This window comes from Lactuca serriola, chromosome 6, assembly GCF_051521515.1.
Source record: "Lactuca serriola cultivar US96UC23 chromosome 6, Lser_US96UC23_V15, whole genome shotgun sequence".
Lineage (NCBI taxonomy): Eukaryota > Viridiplantae > Streptophyta > Magnoliopsida > Asterales > Asteraceae > Lactuca > Lactuca serriola.
The window spans coordinates 77,598,338-77,604,337 of NC_136413.1; positions in this window are offsets into that span (position 1 = coordinate 77,598,338).

Sequence of the window (6,000 nt, forward strand, 5' to 3'; positions counted from 1 at the left end):
AGAGTTAGCTACTTTAGCTATTACCATAGATGATTGGTCATTCCACTACTAGAAAAACAACCTTTTACGACGCGCAATTTATGATACGCATCGATTTACAATACGCAAAAGTGTGTGACCTAAAAATAGCGTCATCTCTCTAAAAATTTTAAGGATTTTGGACGCGCATTTTTGCGTGCCCCTAAATTAGTGTAAAAAAAAACACGGAGGGTGCCTATGATAAACTGTGTGTCGTCTGAAGACGTCGCTTTATAAATTTTAATGGAAACGCGCACTCTTAATAGCTGGGGGGGGGGGGGGGTGATATCCAAAAAAATTAAAAAGCCCGCCTCCCTTTTTCTTCCTTTCCCTCTTGCCCTAATTATCGACGTCGATCAAGGCACCAACCGACAACCTTCACTCTCTCCTTCTGCTTTTCTCTGTAAACCCTAATCCGCCTCCACCACTACCGAATCTACCTCAAATCACCTCTGACCTCGTCTCATCTCTTTCAGATCGCTTCTAATGAACCTATTTTGTGTTTAATTTGCTAGCAAATCGCTATTTTATACACCGGAAGCCTAGATGAAAAAAAATCGACCCCTACTCCTTTGACGTGTTCTACTTTCTTACTGTATCTAGGTTAAAATCAACCATTGCAGCAGCGCATCTTCTTGGAACTTTGAAGCCTCCACTTCTTGGAACTTTGAAACCGCTTTGTAGAATAGAGTTTAAGCTTCTTCACTTGTTACGGTTTCTTCCAGAGCTTCGAAACCCAATTCCATTCTAACATTTACGACTCATCAACCGTGCCATAATGAAGGAGATATCCTCGTCAATCGAAGCTACCAGTTCAGCGACCCCTAATCGACGCCTCCACTTTCTCTTCTCTCCTCATCCCCTAGATTTTCTCTCGTCTCTATCCTCCACCATATGAAGATTTTCGAAGATGTGAAGGGGGTAACCGAAGGAAACCCTAAATCCCTCTCGCAGTCACTAACTACAACCCTAAATCTCTCCTCTTTAAACTAGAAGATCTTTTTGATGGATAGTGTTCGTGATTGGGATGGATTCTTCCAATCGGCCACTACAACTACAAGCAGCTCGACAACCACCTGTTCATCAATTTGTGGTTACAAGAAAAAGGTTTTTAGTTTGTTGTCGCTATCATGAATTCTGTTTTAGATTGAAATTTCTTCGTTTTTATAGTGATATTGTTGCTTCGAGGTCCAGATCTGAATCAATTCACACTCATAAGGATTCATGGAGTACTCAAAGATTTAGTTGTTTCTGCTTGAATCTTTTTGTTTTTCTTTTAATTTTGTTTCTTTTTTGTTTTAGATCTGAATCCGTTCACATTCATTAGAAAAAGGTGTATTTATAGGTCTATCAGTTGCTTTTGTGTGATGAACATGTTGTATTGTTGCATTTCCTTTATTGGTTATAATGTTGATCTGAATTAGTTCACACTCCAGGTTTGATTGCTTGTTAAGCTACACCACAGTTCATACTTGTCCTTTTTGTTGGTCATTTGCATAAGGGCTAAATGCCAGAGGTGAGTTCATATTGATATTTTTCTAACAAATTTCTGTGCTATATTTATATAAATCTTTGGTTCTGGATGCATTTAAAATCTGAACTTACACATTTTGTTTGTTTAATATCTAGTGGGATTTAATTGTTGAGGTGCTTGGGCCAAGTCTATGTCATTTTTTTGAGATATATGCGCTAAAACAGAGCAATTTCTACCAGGCGTATGTAATATATACATTATACAATATATGAAGTAATGTTGATTTATTTTTTCTTATCTTGTTATGTGTCAATTAATCATGGCATGCAGGCTCATGGACGATAAAGAAAGTACATTCAAGGAAATTATAGATACGTATCTAGCATATTTGCAAGTAAGTATTATGCTTCAGAAATTCATAGATACTAAATGATCCATGTCAGTTTGTTGTTTATCTATTTTTTTAGAATATTATGTCAATTCTTGTCCCTATTTATAGGTTACATTTGTCAATCCTGCAATGGATAATGCACTATCAATCTTGCAAAAGTTTGCTCTTGATGCCCAAAAGGGCAAAATTGTAAAAGATAAAATACGATTTGGTGCCCCTTGGAAGCACCCACCACGTAAGGATGACCCTTTCCTGCATTCCGAATGGGAAAAGCTTCAACTAATGGATTTCATACAATCTTTAGTCAGTGCCGAATTTGGGGTATGTTTGTCTTTTTCTTGTTTTAAACTTTTAATTATTCTGGTTGTAAAGAATACATAATTATATCAAAAAATCAATACAACCAAAAAAACCATAGGTCTCTTCAATCTTCATTGTTGTGGTTCATATTCACACTGGCAAATTGCAGGAAATATCAACGTACTTTACTTCTTTTCCTAATATAGGCAATGTATTTTCTATTTACCTATAATATCAATGTACATTCACTTTATTTTCCATTTTAGCAACATAGTTACATTTTTTTACCTATAATAGACATATGTAACCCTAATAGCATCACATTTCACATTTTCTACACATAATAGCAGCATGTTTCCAAATTGTTATCCATAATAACAACGTACTTACATTTTTTAAACAATAATAGCAATAGTATGTAAGAAATAAAGTACACTGCTCATATTAGTAACAAAATTTAAGTACATTGCTATTATGGGTAAAAAGTAAATTTCATTACCCATATTAGTAACGCCAGTAAAGTATGTTGCTATTACCTGCAATTTACCCTGTTTGCAACTTGTTAAAAGGATGCATGTTTATATTTGCTTTATATAATTCAAGATTCTCTATATATTTTAATTCATTACACTAATCATTTCCAGATTAATTATTTTGTCGATTGTAGCCTTGAGATCTTTGATGATCCTTGTGTTAATGCAATGATTGAGGTTATTTTCATTCCACCAATCTTATTTAACAACTTTATCCCTAATATATGATATATTTACCCTTTTGAAAGTTAAAAAATGTCATTACTTTGGAAATTTCCCAAGTTGGTTTACTGTATGTGCAACGATTTGAAAACCTAAAAAAGTGGAAAGATCCTGGAACCTTCACTGAGCAAGGTATGAATAAATTGGATCATGATTTAGTAACAAATGTAAAGGAGAGAAAAAATAAAAAATTACAATTCTGTCCCACCCAAAAAGGTGAAAGAAAGGGATAGGGATTCAGTCAGTGCAAAAGACGTGAATACCCTCCCCAGTTGGTGAAGACTTGGTAGCTGATGTTGTTATATAAAAAACAGATATTGATGACCGGATCTTAAAACAACAACAAGAGGAGGAAAAGAAGCGTCAAAGGCGAGAAAGGAAAAAAGAAAAGAAGGTAAAGATGCAAAAGTAAACCCCAGGTATATTAATCATTTTTCTTTTATGTAATTGAGAAAAAAGCTTATAACTAAGAAATCTGTTAAATTATATAATATATTCTTTTAACAGCTTTGCCCCACAAATGGCTACTCAAGATGGATCATGTGCATTACTCAGCTAGGGCAAGTTCCATATTTGTCATTCCGATTCAATAAACTTTTCAAAGCATCAGGATACCAAGTTTCTACTATAGGTAATCTCCACTGAAAACCTGCTTTTAAGCTTTATATTTGTAAATATTTACAAAATTACCACTTATGAGACCCATTTAAAGAAATTACAAAATTGAATTAAAATGTTGGGAGATAGATTTATAAGAAGAGCCTTTGTCATGAAATGTTTACTGGATTGCTTAATTTGGCAGATGATGGATTTTTTTCAAAAAAATCTAGGCTTGGGACTCTATTTGTTTGTGTGTTATCTGTTTGTTTCTTTGTGTGTTATCATTTTTTTCTATTGCAAGATTTTTACTGTTTTGTGTGTTATCTGTTTGTTTCTTTGGAATATTGAGGCTTCTTATAACATATGCTTATCCACCATGTAGTTTATTTGCTACATTATCATATGGAATTGCATCAATGGCCATGGTTTTCATAAACAAAGCATTTGTCATGGAGTATGCATTTTCCATGACTCTCCTTACCTTATAAGTAACATGAAATACATTTACCAGTAAACTATTATGTGCCAAATATAGAAACACACTTGTACTTTCATCATTACATCAATTTAACCAGTAAACTATTATTATAAGTTGTTGTTTAACTTTATTTTGGAAATGTTTCAGCAAATGGCAACTGCATTATTACTTATACACTTTGGAAGAATAATGGGATGGACAAGAGCCAAACCACTAAATGTTGACCCTGCAAAAAAGCTTATACTAGTTTCACTATTTTACATTGGAAATGTGGCTTTTTATAGGTTAGATAGTTAGGGATTGTATTTTATGCAATGGATTGTATTTTTTGTATATGATAATTTGTATGACATTAAATTTTATGCAATGGATTGTATTTTTTCTATATGATATTTTATTTTCTATTTTGATACATTAAATATAAATTTAATTTGAAAATTAGTAAATCTATAAATAATATTTTTTTTAAACATTTAAAATTATGATACGCAAAAATGTGTGTCATCTTCATTTATGACATGGCCTTTCTTGACAGGGGCTTTCTTGATACGCATTGTGTGTCATTAACACGCGCGTCGTAAGGTTACGACACGCGAATGCATGTCGTCTTCCTTTATGACAGGGCCTTTCTTGATACGCATTGCGTGTCGTAATTGCGCGTCGTAAATGCACGTCGTGTCTCTTTATGACAGGGCCTTCCTTGACGCGCATTTGCGCGTCGTCTGAGCCCTTTACGACGCGCAATGAGCGTCGTAAAATGCTGTTTTTCTAGTAGTGTTCTCTTCATCAACCCAATTGATAAACCCGCAGTTTGGTCCCTGTTAAATTTAACATTGACAGTAAGAATTTTTGTCATGTAAACACGAGGGTTTAAATATGAATGATGTTAAGAACATGATACCAAATATGGGCAAGCGTAAAACAATCTTCCTGGGTTTTTAGCTGTACCCGAAATCCTAACGATACGTTCACCTCCGCAATTGCAGTATGCCATTAGCCTTATTTTTCTTTTAAATAGGAGTTACTTTCTCAGTTAAATTTTTCATAATGACTGACACCCATTTATAGAAGAAATCATATTACAGACAATTCTTTTTGACTATGAATTCAAAAAGTTGAATTATGAAATGCAGACAAGTACATTGTGTTGTCTTGTCTTTTCTTGTCAATATATGATGTTTGACTATGAAATGAACTGGTTTGACAATGAATTTAAAAATTGAACTATGAACTGTAGACCAGTACATTCTGTAGTATTGTCATGTCAGTCAGTGATTTTTGACTATGAAATGAACTGGTTTGACTATGAATTTAAAAAGTTGAACTATGAACTGCAGACAAGTACATTATGTAGTATTGTCATGTCGGTCAGTGATTTTGGACTATGAAATGAACTGGTTTGACTATGAATTTAAAAAGTTAAACTATGAATTTTGAACAGTAGAGATACAATAATTTCTATTTATAATTGCATTTGTGTGATATTGCATTTGTGTGATGATTGTAAAACACTTTCATTGGTTTTGAAAATGAGTACTTACACCGAAAGAAGCTTTTCTCAGCTACCAATATTCTTGCATAACCTTCAAGGGCAAATACCATAAAAGCCACCATATTTTTACACATTTTTGAGAAAAGCCCTATTATTTTATTTTGGTTGGCTCTAGCCACAAATTGGACATAAAGTTACCACTCTAGTCCATTTAACTATTTTCATGGTTAACTCTGTTAAATTTTTTTCAAAATCAGTCCAAAAAGTTCAAATTTGGTCCCTGTAGTTTGCAAAAATTTACACAACATGTCCAAAACTCGGTTTTATGTTTTTTAGCTTCTTTATTTTTAATTATTTATTTATTTATTTTTAATCAAAGCTAAACTTGCTTTTATATATTTTATAATTTTTTTTATATTTTTCGTTCTTTTGTTTTTGGTTTTTTTATATATATTTTATTATTTTTTAACTTTTTTTTTCTTTTTCTTTTTC